Source organism: Arachis hypogaea, chromosome 11 (assembly GCF_003086295.3).
Source record: "Arachis hypogaea cultivar Tifrunner chromosome 11, arahy.Tifrunner.gnm2.J5K5, whole genome shotgun sequence".
In the NCBI taxonomy this organism is placed as follows: Eukaryota; Viridiplantae; Streptophyta; class Magnoliopsida; order Fabales; family Fabaceae; genus Arachis; species Arachis hypogaea.
In genome coordinates, this window is record NC_092046.1 from 42103272 (window position 1) to 42124364 (window position 21093).

Below are 21093 nucleotides of genomic sequence, written 5' to 3' on the forward strand. Positions count from 1 at the left end.
ACCAAACTTAAAGCTTGCTTGTCCCTAAGCAAGTACTGGAACAAGTGAATGATGAATGGAATGCCAAGAGAAATGATTCATTCTTGTGGAAGTCATGTCCCTGGTTTTATGGTGGTTTCATGCATAGCAACTTAGGTTCATTCCTGGCTTTCAGACCTTTATCATGTCCTAGAATACTCACTATGATTGCATCCCATGAGACTTTTATTCATTGATCTTTTTGTTGTTATTTCAGGGCTTATTTTTGTTCTTAAGATAAGTGATCTGTAAGGGGGCAACTCTTTAAAATAAGCTTTCAGCCAACACTCCCGAACCAGTTGGTTCAAGGTGCTAGGTGTTGAAGCACCCCTAAGGACTTACTTGCTCAAGTCTCTCCCCCATACATACACACCACAGGCACATAGTTTATTTATTTTCTTTTCTTGAGACCTTGGTGTCCAGCACCTCTTTGGGTTACTAACTGCTCTGTAGTGAGGGTTACTCTTGATAGTGGACTTTTAGCTGATAATTTCGAGTTAGTTAACCCAAGTTACCAAGTGATAAGGCACCCCTAAGAGCTTATTCATCCAAGTAGATCCCTCACACAGGAGCACCACAGACACATGCCTCAAGATTAAAACCATTGGTGCCTAGCCTTATTGCTTACTCTTTTTCTTTTATTTTTCAACCTTTATTGTTCTTTCCCTTTTTCTTATTAGGATCTTCTTATTTAGCTAGTCTCATGGGGTGTGTCTCAAGCATAGTATTCATGACAGATAGTTGTCCTCCCACCTTGTGGTTGAACCAACTTAGCTAACTTATGACTATACCATAAACTCATGAACTTACTCCATAGTATGAACTCCTCTCTGGTCTTTAAAAACACTCATTCTCTTTTCATTTGATTTAAAGGGACAAACATACAAGTAAGCAAAGTAAGGGTGCAGTGACATAAAGACCAGCAAATATAGACCTTTTCAACACACAAACTTAAAAGACAGAATTTAAAAAGGTTTAAACTAACATGGAAGCGAGTTCTATTTCAGAAAAGATCTTCCTTATTTAAAGCATAGAGAAAGATGGACCAAAGAAGGAACTCCACCACCTTTTACTCATGTGGTTGCCCATGCTCTCCTCCTTGCTTGTCCTCCTTGTGTCCCTCTTGATTGCTCGTACTCCCACTCCCTTTGCTTTTTCCAATCAGCTTCTTCCAGAAACCACCATCTTCCATCTTCTTCTTGAGTGTTTCCTTCTGCTGTTTCACCTTCCTCTCTTCTTGTTCTACAAAATCTTTTTGGACCTCATCATATGTAGGGATGGCATAGTGTAGATGATGCATATTACTAGACATGTAGTTCAACTTGGCTTGAGTGTTTACGTTGAACTCTTCCCTATGTAGTTGCCGTCCTTCATTAAGTACAGTGAATTCATTGAATGCTTTCATCTGAGCTATTTGCCGCTGATTGAGTTCCTGCAAATGCTTATCTTGACGTTCTTGCCTCTCAGTAACTTGGTGGATGGCTTGAGTGAGCTGGGAGTATTGTTCCTGTTACTGCTCCATTTGTTGTTTCTGCCACTCTTCTTGTTGGCTCATCCAGTTGGATTGAAGGTTTAGTATTTGCTCTTGTCCTTCCATATGTCTCATTCCCAAATCTTCAATGGCTTTTAGAAGGTGATTCATATTCAAGTCGGCTGGGTAAGGATGCTCTTCTTGTTGATATTCTTCCTGATGAGACTCCTCTTGGTGAGCTCCTTCTTTTGCTTTTAGTTTCCCTATTTGTGGTCTTCTTTGTTGCTGAGCAGGTGTAGTATAGACCATACGCTGGATTGTCATTAGCCTCCCAGGGTTCACTCAGTCTGGATTGCTATCCTCAAAGACCACCTTGGCCTTTTTGCATAATCTGAAAATGGTGCTGGGGTACCAAAGTCTGGCACCTGATTCAAGTTTCTCAGCTGAATCTTGAATTCCTTCAGCTATAAGTTCATGCACATTGATTTCTCCACCTTGTACTAGGCAATGTACCATAGTTGCTCGATTAATATTGACCTCTGAATTATTTGCAGCTGGGAGGATAGACCTCCTCACGAGTTCAAACCACCCCTTGGCTTCCGGGCTAAGGTCTCCCCTTTTGATGAACCGGGGTCTTCCATCTCCATACCTCTCCCAGTCAGCTGCTATAACACAGATGTCAGTCACGATCTCAGTGAGCTCATCATTGTCTTGGCTTTTACTTATCCTTGCATGATAACTGGGCTCATCAAAATATGGTGATTTCAGGTGAAGAGCTCTTGTTATAGCATTTGGGCTGAAGTCCACCTCCTTTCCTCTTACATAACTTTTGAAGGTTGGGGCCCTGGTTTTGTCTTCTCTCACCATATTTGCGTAGAACTCTTTGATGAGGTTTCCATTGATCTTCCCCTCTGGATTAGTGAGCCTTTGCCACCCTCTTTTTTCAATTTTCTCCCGAATCTGTGGGCATTCGTCTTCATTGAATTGGAAGGTTAACTCGGGCAATATCTTTTTGAGCTTGATCCGCTCAAATTCTCGTTCATGGAAGGCAGTTTTGAATCTCTTCTCATTGAAAGGAATGCTCTCCATTGGTTCCTTCCTTTTTTGCCTCTTGGAGCTTGATGATGCCATGAATTTGAGTTGCTGTGTGAGGGGATTTGAAGGTAAGGATGGATGAAGAATTTGGTTGGTTAGGATGAGGTGTGATGAAGAGGTTTTGGACGCCGAAAGTGTGGAGTGTGGAGAGTGGGAATTTGAGTGTGAGGGGTAAGTATGCACTAGGACTCACTTATATAGGGAGATTGTCACTACAACAAATATGGCCTTTAGCAACGCCAAATTTTGCAACGCCTTAAAACCGTTCTCTTAGATAGTTTTAGACAACGGTTTTTTGTAGTGTTACTGTTGAATTCAATTTGTCATTATTTTATAGCAACAAATTAAAACCGTTCTCTTTGATTATTTTAAAGAACGATTTTATAACCGTTACCATGAATTATTTTTAAGCAACGGTTTTTTTTTTTTGTTGTTTAAAGAATTGTACAAAAGAAACGCATTAAAACCGTTGCCAAAATGCTACAATTAAAAACTGTTCTATTAGATGGTCTTAGACAACGGTTTTTACAATGTTGCTATTGAAGTTCATTTTTTCATTACGCTATAGTAACAAAATAAAACCGTTCTCTTTGACTATTTTAAAGAACAGTTTTACAACCATTACAACAATTGTTTATGAAACAACTATTTTCTAATATTATTTAAATAATTATACAAATTAAACAATGTTTTCAAAATATAATATTTTTTATAATTTACAATAATAATATATAATATTTATTATAAATTTATTTTAATTTTATTTTTTAAATAATATTTATTATTTATTTATAACAATAGTTTTTGAGTATTTTATAAATTTAGTATTTATAAAAAAATAGTTTAAATTTATATAATTATCTGAAATTATAATGACTGATATATCATTTGCCTTGCAAATTGAAAATAACCTTGAAAAGTATAAAGTATAAGGTTACATGGCTTTTGATGCATCCATTTATTAATTTTTTTTTAAATTTTCATTCGATTAATCGGGAATGCAAAATTTCAAATGGCTTAGAAAATTACTGCAGGGACCTTTATTTGAAAGGAATTAAGAAAAATCGTGAATCTGATTCCTGTGCCTTGCATCTATTGTTAATATATAACAAATATTAGAATAATTAAAATAAATATATAACAAATATTAATATAAAAAAATAAAACTAAAATAATTTTAGAATAAATATATTATATTTATATATCTATTGCTTATTTTCTCACTATATACGCATATAATTAAGAAAGTAGAACAGAGGCACGTTCTTCCTCTTCTCTTCGAAACCAAGGGCGAAGAACGCTACTCTTCCTCCCTCCACCGCCCTAACCTACGCCTTCAGAATTAGAGACGTCATCGAACCACCGTTCACCAGGAAGCCCCAAATTGTACCATCATCGCAAGTCACCAGGAAGTCCTAAATCGAAACTCACCATCGTCGAGCCATCATCGTCGCTGCATCCTTCCCAAAACCATCGCTGCCTCCTCCTTCCCGGCGTCGCTGAGTCTCTCCTCTCCGCGGCGTTGCTGCTTCTCCCCTCTCCGCGGCTTCAGTGCTTCTCCGTTCTCCGCGGCGTTCTTACGTCTTCTGCTTCGCTGCTTCTCCCCTGTTCTGCCTCGCTGCTTCTGCCTCACTGGGTTGTGTTTCGCTGCTTCTGCTTTGCTGCTGCTGCTTCACTGCATCGGCCGTTTGTAGGTTGTCATCTGTGCTAAGTGTTCTTCTTCTCTGATTTTCTGTTGCTTAGTTAGGGCTTGATTGGCTGTTGGGTATTTTCTGTGGTATTTTTTGTTGTTGAGTTAGGGCTTGATTGGTTGTTGGGTATTCTCTAAAATGGTGATGTTTGTGAACATGAGCAAGAAAGGTGTTGAATGTTGACTGAGTTTCTGTTCTGGTTTGAATGTTGTTCTGAGTTTCTGTGTACAGGAGGATGTTACTTTAAATTTGTTTTTAATTAATTGAAGTATTCAATAGCTTAATCGTGTTCATGACATTGGTTCAGTTGGTTCTAACAGGTTTTTCTACTACTCTTACATAAAAGAAGCAGAATTTTTAACGAACTCAATAGCGAGAAAATCTTATTAGAGTCAACTGAATCAATTCCATGAATACAGTTAAAGTGGTTGATTACTCTAATTACTTATTGAAAACAAATCTAAACTATTAGTAATAGTTTCCTTTTTTCTATTGTGCTTAACTGCATATCCATTTTTTAGTACATAAATTTTCTTTTTGGATAACTGAGGCAACTCTATTGCCAACCAGTGTGTGGTTGTGACCTTATTCGGATAGCAATACAAGCAAATTTATATAATGTTGGGAAGTTGCAATTTTTAACACATACTGGGATCTGTATTGTTTGGGTGGGAGCTAAAAAGTCTTGTTTTCTTAAAAGACTGGATTTTGATAATTCTATTGTTTATGTTTATGTTTTGCATCTTTGTTTATCTCTATCCAATGGCTGTTTAGTAGGTTTGCATATAAAATCTATGGGTAATGACACCTCTGCTATGCCACCATATGCTATATGCATGCAATGAAGTTGAAGTATTTTCTTTTTCTTCTTTGATTGATTGTGCTATTAAATTATAGAGATATACTTAGCAGCTTAGCTATGGTTTTTTGTTTTAATTTATTAACCCAATTTTGGCTAGTTGGGTACTGTTTGATTTTTTAGTTATATATCACTTTTGAAAATAAGATTTCTAAAAGCTGGTTTTAAAAGTTAATTTTTTTGTTAAAAAATCTGGTTATGAATTACTTATATTTTTATTCTTTGTTGCTGTTGTAGTTTGTCTCTTTAAAACCAGAAAAAGGGAATCAAATAGTGGATCTCTCTGTAGCTGCGACTACCCTAGACATTGAGCTGCACTACAGGTGAATCATTTAATATATTATCTTTTTAAATTTGTTTGAACATTTAATTGTTAAGAATATTTACTGATTAATTGATTGCTTAAGCTTCTTTGCATAGTTTGTTAGATACAAATTGTTAGTCTCATGATTGGTTGAGATGTTCTCTTCCAAACATGTGTGATTGACTTCTAGAAATTCTTTAGATGCAATAAGCTCTTGATTGAAAAAATCACTTATAGTTAGTCTAAAACATTTGCCCGTGCTCTTTTATTTGCTTCAATGCCGATTGATACATTTCTTAAACTTAACAGTGAACCTGATGGTGAAGAGCAATTGGATGAGAATGAAGGAGATATTATAGAGGAGCAAGACAAGAATTATATTAATCCAACATAGGCTGAGAATATAGACAATACTTTGAAAGGTAAACTTTTTGCAGGTTCTCATTTTTTTTCCTGTTTACATTTTCTTAGTTTAATTAGTTTGTTCAGTTTTTGTTAAATTAGCCAGTTTAGTTATGCATGCTTAGTGGATTATAGGTGGTTAGGAAGTTATATCTGATTGTAGTGGATTTAGGTTGAACTTTTTTGTTGCTGCTGATGCTTGGAATGAACAGTTTCAAATTGTATAATGCTATTTTATCCTTGTTAATGGCTGATTTCATGCCTTGTTTTGATTGAGCAATGATGATGATGGCCTTATTATGCTAATTTTTATATTACTGCTGATTGCCATTCATTCTCCCTCCCATTGCCTTATTATGTCGACACTGCTCTGCCTCTATTCTCCCTCCCCTTGCCATTTTCTGTTTTTGCTTCTTCTGCAGGTTCTCAATTCTTTTCCCTAATTACATTTTCTTAGTTTAATTAGTTTGTTCAGTTTTTGTTAAATTAGCCAGTTTAGTTATGCATGCTTAGTAGATTATAGGTGGTTAGGAAGTTATATCTAATTTGTAGTGGATTTAGGTTGAACTTTCTGGTTGCTGCTGATGCTTGGAATGAACGGTTTCAAATGGTATAGTGCTATTTTATCCTTGTTAATGGCTGATTTCATGCCTTGTTTTGATTGAGCAATGATGGTGATGGCCTTATGATGCTAATTTTTATATTGCTACTGATTGCCATTCATTCGCCCTCCCCTTGCCTTATTATCTCGACACTGCTCTGCCTCCATTCTCCCTCCCCTTGCCATTTTCTGTTTCTGCTTCTTCGGCAGGTTGTCAATTTTTTCCCTAATTACATTTTCTTACTTTAATTAGTTTGTTCAGTTTTTGTTAGATTAGCCAGTTTAGTTATGCATGCTTAGTAGATTACAGGTGGTTAGGAAGTTATATCTGATTTGTAGTGGATTTAGGTTGAAGTTTTTGGTTGCTACTGATGCCTGGAATGAACGGTTTCAAATTGTATAGTGCTGTTTTATCCTTGTTAATGGCTGATTTCATGCCTTATTTTGATTGAGCAATGATGATGATGGCCTTATTATGCTAATTTTTATATTGTTGCTGATTGCCATTCATTCTCCCTCCCATTGCCTTGTTATGTCGACACTGTTCTGCCTCCATTCTCCCTCCCCTTGCCATTTTCTGTTTTTGCTTCTTTCACAGGTTGTCATTTTTTTCCCTAATTACATTTTCTTAGTTTAATTAGTTTGTTCAGTTTTTGTTAGATTAGCCAGTTTAGTTATGTATGCTTAGTGGATTATAGGTGGTTAGGAAGTTATATCTGATTTGTAGTGGATTTAGGTTGAACTTTTTGGTTGCTGCTGATGCCTGGAATGAATGATTTTCTGAGCTGTTTTAATTGACAAATGATGGTGGTTGCAGTTTTGTTTCAAATTGGATGGTGCTGCTTTAACCTTGTTAATGGCTGATGTCATGCCTTGCTTTATCCTTGCTGCTGATTGCCATTTTTCGTTTGTTGCCGTTTAATTCATATAAATTGATCCTGATTAGTGCTGATTTGATTTTAGTGAGTTCATATGGGTTGATTTTGCTGTTTGTTTAAATTCAGATATGTTCTATTTACTGTTAGAATGCTGCCGAAATTTCTAAAAATTTGTGTTAAAATTGAATTCCAATTTGTGAATTGAATTTGGTAATTTGTTACTTTAGTTTTGTTTCGTGACCAAATTCAACTCAATAGGTTACTTTAATTTGTTCTTTTTTTTTTCAAATAAATATCTTATAAATTAATAAGAGGGATGGTATATAATTAGTATCTTTGTATAGAGACAACAGTGAAGAAAACACGAGGACCTACACAATGCTTGAAGATTCAGTAAGACAGTTGGAAGATAGAGAAGAAATTACTCTAGATATTGAAGGAGAGGCAATTGGTCCTATTGATGAAGCTGTACTTGAGCAAATTTTTGGGCACAGTGGCAAGGAATTCAGATTTTTGTCCATTAATTTACACAAATTGGAAGGGATTAAAGATAAAGAAGCCATTTGGGAATATGTTCAAGTGAGAACTTTAGTCTTGTTTCTTTTAGAATGTATCTGGAAATGTACACATGTATTTTATTCTTACTAGCAAATAATATTTGTGGACATGATGACTATTTGCTACTTAGCTATTTCAACTCTCTTTTGTTATTATATTTTTTGCAAACTTAGATGATATTGTAGATCTTACAACAATTTTTATAAGTTAAATTTGATGGGAAATGTTCAATTATTTTTCTTTAGTGACTTGATTCAAATAGTTTAGATTATTTATTGACACTAAATAATTAAAAAAAAACTGAAATCAAAGATGACTACATAATAAAACCGTTTCCAAAACATGACTTCAACGGTAACGCGTTAAAACCGTTGTCTTAGATGACTATTAAATGGCAATGGTATCAAAACCGTTTCCAAAAAATGACAGCAATGGTAACGCTTTAAAACCGTTGTCCTAGATGTCTATAAATTGGCAATGGTTTTAAAACCGTTGCCGAAACCTGGCACCAACGGTAACGGTTTAAAACTGTTGGCTATGTGAATAATAAAACCACAACAGTTTAAAATCGTTGCCTATCCAGTTACGGTATTAAACTGTTGTCATATTAATAAGAACGGTTTGAAACCGTTGCTTATTGAGTAACGGATGAAAACCGTTGTTTAAAATTTTTCGTCAAAACTGTTGTCTATGCCACTAACTATGGCAACGATTTTTCTGTTATCGTTGTCTTAGGTAAAAAACTGTTGCCTTTAAGCATTGGTAACGGTCGCATATACCACAGGTCAAAAACCATTGCCAAAGCGTTGCCTAAAATTTTGGGAACGGTTTTTCAATCTACGGCAACGGTTTTTGACCGTTGCGAAAAGCCTTATTTGTTGTAGTGTGTGAGTGAATGGAGGGTGTGGATTGATGGAATGGTTGCTTGATGGACGGTTGGGGTTGTGCATGGAGAAAGGACAAGGATCATCATTTTGTGAGATTTATTGGTTCGGTCTTCAAGAGTCTTCTTTCTTCAATGTTGCATGGCAACATTTTCCAATGCATTCCTTCTTGAGACAAGTGTGTAGTCCCTCTTCATGAAGTGGCCGAGCCTTTCTCATTTAATTGTCAAGTCAATCTCCTTCAATGCTCCTCTCCTTTTCCCTATAAAGATCAAATAAGAAAAGTAAGAATTAATATCATAAAAAATCAATTTAAATTTTACGGCTAGAATAGTAAAAAGAAGAAAAGATTAGATTGTTTATTCATGAACTCCAACTAACTAACTAACTGTGTGTCCTTATATGCACATTGGTGGCACCATGGAGTGACACCAAACTTAGTTTGGAGCACTGTGATGAAAAGTTCTGTTCAAAGCTCCAAGACTAGCATGCTCTCAGTTGCATTCATGCTTTCTTGGCACGCTTTAAACACCAAACTTGTTCTTCACTATATACTGCAATATAAGGATTTCACCAAGTGTTTGTCAAGTTTGGGTTAGAATTCATGAATATTGGCTTATTCACTATTTTCTAAAAGTATATAAAACATGGGTTGCCTCCCATGAAGCGCTTCTTTAGCGTCACTAGCTTGACGTTTCTCCCTCATCAGGGTGGTTGGTAATGCTTAAAGTCCACCCCTCTTGCTTTGGACTTATATCCATTGGTTGTATCAATGATCTCTACATGTTCCAAGGAGAGAACTCTGTTGATAGTGAAGACCTTAGGTAACTGAGATGGTACAGTGGGGAGATTAGGGGGGATATCTGGGAAGTAAGCTAAGATCACTTTATCCCCTGGAGAGAAGTCTTCCGTAGGAATCTTCTTGTTCCTCCACCCCCTTGGTACCTTCTTCTTTGTCCCTTTTGATGTTGCCTTGCTCTTTGTGGCTTCTTCTTCTAAGGGAATTTTGTTGTTGTCTTCACATGTCTCTAGTGGTTTAGGTTCCTCCAGCTTTTCCTTGAGCTGTGACAACTGCTTATTTCCTTGTTCATCAATCAAGGGCTTTCTCAGGTGGGCTGGTTGTGCTTCAGTGCTTGCTTCCTCTTTCAGCATCTCATCATGATCTTTGCTTGGTTCTTTGTTCTCTTGGTCTGCTTCTTGTGAGAGTTTGAAGACATTAAAGCAGAGTCGTTCATCATGGATCCTTAATATTAGCTCCCCTTGCTCCACATCTATGAGTGCTCTGGCTGTAGCTAGGAATGGTCTTCCCAATATGATTGGGTGAGTGTGACTTTCTTCCATGTCCAGGATGACAAAGTCTGTTGGGAGGAAGTATTTTCCAACCTTTAACAATACATTTTCCACCACCCCTATTGCTTATTTTTTAGTTTTGTTAGCCAGCCTAATGACTATATCTGTAGGCATTATCTCATTAATCTGCAGCCTCTTCACCAGGGATAAGGGCATTAAGTTGATGCTTGCTCCCAAATCACAGAGTGCTCTATCAAACATTGTTTCTCCTATGGCACAGGGGACATGAAAACTCTCTGGATCTTTTCTTTTTGCAGGCAACTGCGGTTGAATGAGGGCACTGCACTCCTTGTTCATCACTATAGTTTGGCCTCCCTTGAGTGAGCTTTTCCTAGAAAGAAGCTCCTTCATATACTTGATGTATGCAGGCATTTGTTGAATAGTCTTGATGAATGGTATGTTGACATGCAGAGATGCAAACAAATCTAGAAACCTTGAGTATATTCTCTTCTCCACAGCACCATTGAGCAGTTGGGGAAAAGGTGCATAGAGTCTCAGCAGCTCCTGTTGTGAGATTTCTGGTTCTTGATGATCTTTTTCCTTCTTCTCTACTGAGGTGTCTTCAGGTTGTTCTGACAGCTTTCTTGGCTTGTCCTCATTCTCCTTATCACTTATAGTGACCATCTTACAATCTTCCTATCTTACTTTCTTTGTTTCACCTCTCGGATTTTTCTCTGTGTCACTTGGGAATCCATCTGTGGGTTTGGGAATTTGCTCAGAGAGATACCCCACTTGAGATTCCAACCTCTTGATTGTGTCTCCCTGGTTCTTGAAACTGGCTCGCACTTCCTCCTTGAACACCTTGTTGTCTTGAATCTCCTTGCCTATGCCTTCAAGTAGATTCTCAATCCTTGAGAGTCTGTCATCAAATGATTGTAGATCGGGATTAGAGGTAGAAGGATGAGGTAAGTTATTTTGGTTTTGATGTGGATGTGGAGAGGTGTTGTTATGGGGGTGTTGATATGGCCTAGATGTGAAATGTTGGTGGCTTGCATTGTTGGGATTTGGGCGTTTTTGATCAAGGCTTGGGTCTTGTTGATTTCCCCACCCAAAGTTTGGGTGATTCCTCCATCCAGGGTTGTAGGTCTTGGAGTATGGATCATGGTTTTGCCTAGGTGAATTCCCAATGTAGTTGGCTTGCTCCTGACTACCCTCTGCTTCTTCATTCACTCCTTCTTGGGTTGTTGATGAAGTGGCGATTGCTGCTACTTGGTTCCTCTCCATCTTCTTAGTGAGGTCAGCCAGCTGCTGGGTAATGAGGTTGTTTTGGGCCAGCAGAGCATCTACATTGTTTAGCTCCATTACTCCTCTTATGTTCCCTCTTTCGGAAGCATAGAAGTAGTCGTTCTCTGCTACAGTTTCAATGACATCTATGGCCTTCTCAATGGTCTTCTTCTTGTTCAAAGATCCTCCGGATGAATGGTCTACGGCCTTCTTTGACTCATAAGAGAGCCCTTCATAGAAAATGTGCAGCTGCACCCATTCATTGAACATATTTGGTGGGCACCTCCTTGTTAGGTCTTTAAACCTCTCCCATGCTTCATATAGAGTCTCACCATCTTGTTGCCTGAAAGTTTGGACCTCAGCTCTCAGCCTATTGATTCGTTGAGGGGGGTAAAATCTTGCTAAGAATTTGTTCACCACATCTTCCCAAGTTGTCAAGCTCTCCTTTGGGAAAGACTCCAACCACTTGGCTGCCTTATCCTTGAGTGAGAATGGAAATAAGAGCAGTCTATAGGCGTCAGGATGAACACCATTAGACTTTACTGTGTCACATATTCTCAGGAAGGTGGTTAGATGTTGATTGGGGTCTTCTTGGACACTTCCTCCGAACGAACAGTTGTTCTGCACAAGGGTGATGAGCTGTGGTTTTAGTTCAAAATTGTTGGCATGGATGGTTGGCTTTTGAATGCTACTTCCACAGTTTCCTGGGTTTGGATTGATGTAAGAGCCTAAAACTCTTCTATCCTCCCCAGCATGATTTGCTCGTCCTCCTCCGCCATGGTTGTGAGCTTCTTCTTCACGATGATTTTCCATGTTTTCTTCCATGTTTGGTTCAAAGTATTCCTCAAAGTGTTCTTCCTCTTCTTCAGCACCAACTACACATTTTTCTCTTGCCTCCCTCTTTAGTCTAAGGAAGGTTCTCTCAGGTTCAGAATCAAAGGAAGTTGAAGCCCCGTTTCTTCTCCCTGTCATACAACCAACAAGTACAAGCAAAGAGAATAGGTGCAGAAAGTATATCTGCATAATTACTGTTAGTGTGAGTGATGCAATATATCAAACAGTTAGTGGGTTAGTGAAATGAATGGTAAATAACAAAGAAAAAGTAGGGGGAAGGGAAGTAATTAACTAAAACAGAAAGTAAATGACTCAAACAGAAAATTAAATCAAACAAAAATAAAATGCTCAATCTAGTTATCCTCCAATTTAATCATTGTTGATGCACAATCAATCCCCGGCAACGGCACCATAAACTTGATGCACGGAAAACTTGTCTCGTAACAAATTTCCCTTCGGCAAGTGTACCGAATTTGTCGTCAAGTAAAAACTCACAATAGAGTGAGGTCGAATCTCACAGGGATTGATTGATCAAGCAACTTTAATTAGAGGAATGTTCTAGTTGAGCGAATCAGAATTTGAGTTGAGAATTGCAGAAAATTTAATGGTGGGAAAGTAAATAACAGAAAAGTAAATGCTAGAAATAAGAAGCTGAATGTAAATGACGGAAAGTAAATTGCAGAATCTTAAATAGGGATGGGGTAATTGCTCATAAAAGTAAATGACAGAAATTAAAGAGAATGGGTAAGATCAGAAATGGGGAGTTCATTGGGTTTAGGAGATGTTGCATTCTCCGGATCAATTTCATTTTCATCTCTTCCTCAATCAATGCACTCATTGATCTCCTTGGCAATCTTAAGTGATCGAATTACAATTTCTTGTAATTCAATCTCTCAAATCTTGATCAATTGCCAATTCCTTGGTCAATTGCTCATGAGAAGAGATGAAGTATGGTCACTGATTATACCACATGCATTTCCCAAATCAAGTGTTGAGAGGATTATAGTCACATATCCATCCAAACCCAATTTGGTCCAGTATGAGAAAGCATTTCTAGCATGATCTCTTCATTCCTCTTTCAAGGTTCAGAAGAGATCCAAGTATGAATAGCTTCTTTTCCAAGATAACTACCCAATTGGATGAAGATCGAAAGATTTCAAGTAAAATCAAGAGAAAAGATAGAAGAAGAATAATAAAAACTAGTATTAATCCATCAAATTACAACAGAGCTCCCTAACCCAATGAAAGGGGTTTATTTGTTCATAGCTCTGGAAAATGAAAACAAAGATGGAGAATACATGATGAAACTAGAAGTGCAGAAAAAGTAAATACAGAGAGTAATTCTATGCCCAGACGCTCCCTATAATTTCCAACTCCCTTTTAATTCAAAGTTACTCCTATATATACTACTCTTCTGTTCTTCTAGTTGGCTCTTCAAGTCTTGGGTATGGGCCTTTGGATCTTGAGTTTGAAGCAGTTCTCTTCTTCATTGGGCTTGGCTTTACTTGCAGAGAGAAAGTGTGAAGTGGGCAGAGACTTTAGCTCAGGACGTTAGTGGTGTTAACGTTCAGTGAAAATATGGGTTCGAGAACGTTAGTGACAATCACCTTTTTCACTAACGTTCCTCACCCAAGTAAGAGCCACGTTATCTTCAACGTTAGTGGCACAAACGTTGCCACTAACGTTGCCTCTTTGTCCTTCGCACATGTTATTGGGACTTGCCTTTCCCAATAACGTTGAGAAGTCTCCCCCTTCCCTACATTAGAGTCCACGTTAACTTAGTTAACGTGGCTCTTTTAACGTAGGCTTGCCAACCTTCGAGAACGTTAGTGACACTTACCATTGTCACTAACGTTCCAATGTGCCCCTATTTCTCACGTTAGAGTCCACGTTAACTAGGTTAACGTGGCTTCTAACGTGGCCATGCTAGCCATCTCCAACGTTAGTGACAAAGTTGAGTGTCACTAACGTTGGCTCATCATTCCCTTATCCACGTTAGCTTCCACGTTAACTAAGTTAACGTGGGAGTTAACGTGGCTCATAGTGGCTTGTGTGGGCTCATTCCAACGTTAGTGACAATGTTGGGTGTCACTAACGTTGGCGATCACCTCCCTTCTTCACGTTAACTTGAGTTAACGTGGGAGTTAACGTGGCTTATTGGGGCTTGTGTGGGTTCCTTCCAACGTTAGTGACAATGTTTGGTGTTACTAACGTTGTCGACCACCTTGTTTCTTCACGTTAGCTTCCACGTTAACTAGGTTAACGTGGGAGTTAACGTGGCTTATTGTGACTTGGCCAACGTTAGTGATAAAGTTGAATGTCACTAACGTTGGCTTCCCCTTTACTTCTTAACATTAGAGGCCACGTTAACTAAGTTAACGTGGCAACTAACGTGGCCACTTATGAGCTTGGTCCAACGTTAGTGATAATGTTAAGTGTCACTAACGTTGGCTCCATTTCCTTTCTTCCACGTTAGAGTTCACGTTAACTTAGTTAACGTGACTCTTAACGTGGGCAATGATGGCTTCGAGAGCGTTATTGGCAATTACTTTTCTCATCAACTTTGCAAGTTACTCCCATTCCACGTTAGTGTTAACGTTAGTGTAACTAACGTAGCCACTAATGTGGTTGTTCTTTGCTTCCTTTGTCCTGAAATCAAGCAATAAAGTGCATCAAAGTTCTAGTCCAAGTCATGGGAAATGCAACATCCAATTTGTCATTAAATTAATGCAAAATCCTCATGAAATCATGTAAAGTGCACAATGTATGCTTGAATCAAGATGTAAGTGAATATCTATCCAAAACTAGCTTATTTCCTAAGGAAATGCATGAAACTACCCTAAAAATAGTAAAGAAAAGGTCAGTGAAACTGACCAAAATGCCCTGGCATCAAAATCTCAGAAAAAACAGAAAGATAGAGAGAAAAGGGGGAAGTTACAGAGAAGAAAAAACCGTTTTTTGTGTGTAAAGTTCAAAATGAAAGAGGTAAGAGAAATGGAGCATTAAAAATTAATTAATGAGGATATTAAACCCTCGCACATTCCCAAGACAAGAATGCAAATGCAAAGCGCGCACTTGTAAAAAGAAAGCGAAGGAGAAATGCTTCACATTCAAAAGCTTCAGCGAAGTCGACAAAAATGCTCGAGTTCGGCTTCACTAGAGAAGGATCAAAGTCCTAAAACTAAGACTCGACCTCAAAAGGAAGACCACACTCGAGCAGGGGCACTGTTCATACCCTGGGTGGAGCTCTCCGACCCGGGATGTTTGGAGACAAAGTCAACCCACCTCTTCAGGTCAGACTATCCGATCTCTTCTCAAAGAGCTCGATCAAATCACCAGGAAAATCCTAAATAGGGCCCAAACAGAGGAACACGACCCAAATCCAAAGGCCGCCCAAGTCTATAGAGATAAGGGCGGTTCCCTTGAAAATAGGATGACTTCACTCAAAGATAAGATAAGATAAGATAACTATCTTATCTCCAGAAAGATCACTCCTTACCATTATAAATACACTAGAGCACCCAAGTATAACTCATACTCTAATTCTACTAAAAAAACCTGCTCAATACCCTTGCTAACTTAAGCATCGGAGTCCTTTGCAGGTACCACCACCCTCCGGTGACAAAGGATCAGCAGCCAACCAGTCAAACAAGTCGGAGCAACCGCTCCGGCCGCCACCCACCAGCCAGACACGTCAGCTTCGACCAGCACAGAAGATCTCGTCCGAGATCGACCAACAGTTTCAGGTAACCCTCGGAACACCATCCTTGTCTACAAACCATACATTAATAATTATGAGGGGCAAACCTATTAAGTCTACCTCCAAATACGTAATATCTACTCCTAAGCTTGAAGTACGTCAAATAGGCTTGATCACATCAACCCTTAAGTCCCAACCTATCTACTAATTAGATTAGTAGTGGGTTAGTGTCAATGGGTATCAAATTGATCACCAAGGGTTCTCAAATCACCAATTCAATGAGACCCAATGACTCAAGGTCACTCAATTCCCTTAGACTAGGCCAAGAGTAAAGAAAACTACTCAAAAACTAGTGGAAGCATTTTAACAAACACCTAGAGTGCAAGAAAAGTAAAAATCACCAAATGCTAGAATTAAAGAAACCCATTACTAACATAAGCAAGAAATTAATAATAACAACTAAGATAAGCAATAAAAGAGCATGGAAACATAGAATTGCATTAAAAGGAAATTGAAATCAATAAGGGTTCATAGACATTAAAGAGGACAAAATAAAGGAAATGACAAGTAAAACTAGAAAAATAGAGATGTAACAACAAGAAATTAAAAGGAAAAACTAAATCAAAACAAGAATTGAAAGTTGAATTTGAGAGAGATTAACCTAACTTTACCCTAATTTCTATCCTAAGTCTAGAGAGAGGAGAGAGCCTCTCTCTCTAGAATTCTACCCTAAAACATGATGAAAACTAAACTATAACTACTTGGTTCCTTCCCCCCTCAATTCTTGGGTTAAATAGCATCAGAAATGAGTTGGATTGGGCCCAAAATGAGCTAGAAATCGCTGGCCACGTTTTCTTCAAAATCACCCACGCTGATCCACCGACGTGTACACGTGCATGATGCATACGCATCTCTAAACCCCAGGAAACTATGGCAAATTTTATATTCTTTTGAAGCCCCGGATGTTAGCTTTCCAACGCAACTAGAACCGCCTCATTTGGACATCTGTAGCTCAAGTTATGATCAGTTAAGTAGAAAGAGGTCAGGCTTGACAGCTTTGCGACTCCTTCATTTCTTCATGAGTTCTCCCACTTTGCATGCTTTTCCTTCATTCCCTCAATCTAATCTTTGCCTTCTAAACCTGAAATCACTTAACAAACATATCAAGGCATCGAATGGAATTAAAGTGAACTAAATTTATCTAATTTTAGACCTAAAAAGCATGTTTTCACACTTAAGCACAAATTTAGGGAGAATTACAAAACCATGCTATTTCATTGAATAAATGTGAGAAAAGTTGATAAAATTTTCTAAATTAAGCACAAGATAAACCACAAAATTGGGTTTTATCAGTACTCTTGGGAGAGCCTAAGCGAGTTAGAACAAGCCTTCGTGGGTGTGTTAGAGGAGAATTGGGGGGAGCCCCCTCACCTGGATACAAAGAGGTTTCGGGGAGATCCTTCCCTTCTCCGAGCTGAACTGGGTAGTGGCCAACTTCTTTTTAGCTTTTATTTTCTTTGTTTATTTTCCGATTTATCCCTTTCTTACTTGGTTTTGCTGGCTTCTTTTTCAGAAATAGTGAAGTCTTCGGATTTCATGAAGGCCTTTCATAGGGCAAAGAAGACAGCAGCTACAGAGAATCTGTCCGCAAAAATTCCTGCTGAAGGGTCCTCCTAACTTCCTCTAAAGAAGCCGATCTCAGATGATTCTGGGCCGAGGAAGGTCATTTCGACCCCTCAGGTCCGGATGGTTCCTTCTGACCCAATTCAACCAACTTCTGGTGCTACCTCTTCTCCTACTGCTGGTCCTCCTCCGAAAAAGTAAAAGACTGTTGGTCCTTATAACTTGGATGCCCAGGATTTTGACGCCGTGGGGTTTGTTGATGAACAGATTGCTCCTTATGGCCAACTTCCAATGGACGACGTGTCCATCCTTCGTCACTTGGATTTCATCACCAGCAATAGTGTTCGGATGGCCCATATGGGTGCGGCTTTGTGCCGTATGGTCCAGGGTTCTCCGGTACATGCGACTAAAGCCTTTATGAAGGATGCCTGGCGATCGGTTTTTCTATCGGTAAAGAAATTCACAAATATAATCGCGTCGTAAGTATAGCTTCTAAACCAACAGAAAATCCTTTCATACAAACGTTTGGTTGTCACAAGTAACAAACCCTTTTAAAATTGATAACCGAAGTATTTAAACCTCGGGTCGTCTTTTCAAGGAACTGCAGGGAGGTATGTTCTTATTATTGGTTATGAGTTTTGTAAATTGAGGGTTTTTGAAATAAGAAGCAAGTAATTTAAATGACAAGAAAAATATGTTAATAATAATAAAAGAAAAGAACTCTTGGCAAGGTATGAGAATTTGGAAGTCCTATCCTAGTTATCCTTATCGATGGTAATGAGAATTGAGTTTTAACCCCACTTAGTCAACCTTTACTAAGGCAAAGAAAAGTCAAGTGGACTAATTAGTTTGATCTTCAGGTCCTAGCCAATTCCTAAGAAAGGACTAGAGTTATTGGAATTCAATTCAATTAGCAAAAATAACAATTATCAATCACGATGAGTTTGATAACTCAAGAGTCTCCAATTAATCAATTTAAGTCAAGAATATAAAAAGCTAAATAGGAATCATAAATCTGAAATACCTCAATTGAATTGATAAAAGAAAATCAATCTAAACATAAAGAGTTCATAAGCCAAATTGGTGACATAAGTCAGATACGAATAAAAGCATTAGAATAAATAAAAATATAAAGGAATATTGAACCTGATAAAGAGTTGAAATAAACTAATAGAATTCCTAAAATCCTAAATCCTAAGAGAGAGGAGAGAACCTCTCTCTCTAAAAACTACATCTAAATCCTAATAATTATGAATTATGAATGTATGATCTATTTTTTTTATTCCTCCATTCTCTGGCTTATAATATGTGTTTCTGGATTCAGAATTGGGCCGAAAAAGGGTCCAGAAATCGCTGGGGGCGTTTTCTGCAGATTCTGGTGCGTAGCGTCTGTCACGCGTTCGCGTAGGTCTCGCGTTCACGTCATCTGAGAGTTTTCCTTGTCACGCGTTCGCTTCGGTCATGCATACGCGTCATTTGCGTTCTGCTCAAGGCACGCGCCCGTGTCAGTCACGCGTTCACGTCGATGCCTTTTCGCGCTAGGCACACGGCCGCGTCGTCCATGTGTTCACGTCGCTGCCCTTTTCTTCAAAACTCCATTTTTGTGCTTTCCTTCCATTTTTGTATGTTTCCTTTCTGTCCTCTAAGCTATTCTTGCCTTGGGAGATCTGAAAATACTTAACTCACAAATCAAGGCATCGAATGGTATAAAGGGAGAATTAATATTTGGTAATTTAAAAGCCCAGGAAGCATGTTTTCAATCATAGCACAAAATCAGGAAGGAAAACGTAAAACATGCGAATCATATGAATAAGTGGGTGAAAAGCTGATAAAAACCACTCAAATTAGCACAAGATAAACCATAAAATAGTGGTTTATCAACCTCCCCACACTTAAACATTAGCATGTCCTCATGCTAAGCTCAAGAGAAGCTATAAAAGAGTGAAGAGGAATGGTAGAATGTATGAAATGCAACCTATCTATATGAATGCAACTACATGCTAAATGCTTTTTCCTACTCGGTTAAAAGTAAACAAATTTTTTTAAGAACAAATATGAACTGGATTTCACTAATTCAAATTATACAATAAAAGACAAGTAAACTTGTAAGAAGAGAGCTCATGAAAGCAGGGAACATAAAATCAAGCATTGAACCCTCACTGGTAGTGTATATCACTCTAATCGCTCAAGTGTCTAGGGTAATTCACTCTACTCTTCTCTAATCATGCTTTCTAAACTTCGTTCTTCATCTAACCAATCAACAAAATTTAGTATACCAATGCAAACATCATGAGGTCTTGTCAAGATTGTAATGGGGCTAAGGTAAGGGTGAGGATATATGTATGGCCAAGTGAGCTATAATATGAATCTTTGACTAACCTACGCTTTCACCTAACATATATACACACACTCTATGTAACTCTAAATTCATGCCTAGCTACCCATAATTCCCACTTTTGTATCACATACTCATGTACCAACCTTTATTTTAATTTTATCACATATGCATTAATTTTTCATTAACTTAACATTGGGATAATTTTGTCCCCTTATTTATTTACTTATTTATTGAATATTTTTTTTGGATTTTTTTTCTTTTTTTTCTCTTTTTTTTTTTTTTTTTTTTGAAACATAAACACAACATATATCAATGGACATGGTATTTTAGTTTAATTTAGTTTCACATGAGCATGCTCCCAAATTTCTGATTATTCTTATTAATTTAATTCTTTCCTATCAACCCATGTTCCCATGTTTCCCCACACTTAGTTGATACATAATCTCCATCTTAAGCTAACCAAAGATTCAATTTGGGATTTTTACTTTTGTTTTTCTGCTTAAGGCTAGTGATGTGGTTATAGAACAGAAGGGGGTTAAAAGGCTCAAGGGGGCTAACAAGGGTGATGTAAAAGGTAGGCTTATTTAGGATTAGTGAGCTTAAAACAAGTAATGCCCTCAATCATATGTAAGCATGTAAATACACTAAATAGTAGACATATAGAATGGAACAAAATATAGATTACAATCATAGAGAAGGAAACACACAAGGATAAAATATTATGGTTAAATAATGTAACCATATAAATAAGCTCAAAGTCTCACAGGTTGTGTGTCTTTTGGCTCAAAAACCATGTTCCAATTTACAGTCTTCTAACAAGTTTTAACACAAAAAAATTTTTCAATTTAAATTAGTGAAATACTATAAAAATTTCTGGAAAAAGAAAATATTACTTCAACCAAGCAGTAACTAAATGCATAAAATCAAACAAATATGCAATTAAATATGCAAATGCAACAATGAATTAACAAAGAAAATAAAATATTGGTGTTGAGAAGAAAATAACTAACCATGGAGATCGGTATCGACCTCCCCACACTTAAATATTACACCGTCCTCGGTACATGCTAAGATGTGCAAGTGGACGGGCTGCTGTAACTGATGCTTTTCCCTAAAGATTATGCAGATGGACTTGTTTGTCTCTCCATTTAGAAGCTTTCCCTTTCCCTTCTTTGGTGGCCATCCTGAAAGAAGAGGAAAAGAAGAACAGAAACCCAAAAACAATGATAGAAAACAAATAAAATATGAGTGGGTAATGCCAAA

General features: G+C 37.7%; 1 non-coding gene across 1 annotated transcript; it reads left to right on the forward strand.

The window, feature by feature from the left end:
- Positions 1-11600: 11600 nt before the first annotated feature.
- On the forward strand, positions 11601-11707 carry LOC112725176 (small nucleolar RNA R71). The gene has a single exon (XR_003164300.1). It is a non-coding gene; the product is annotated as a small nucleolar RNA R71 (small nucleolar RNA).
- The last annotated feature ends 9386 nt before the right edge of the window (positions 11708-21093 follow it).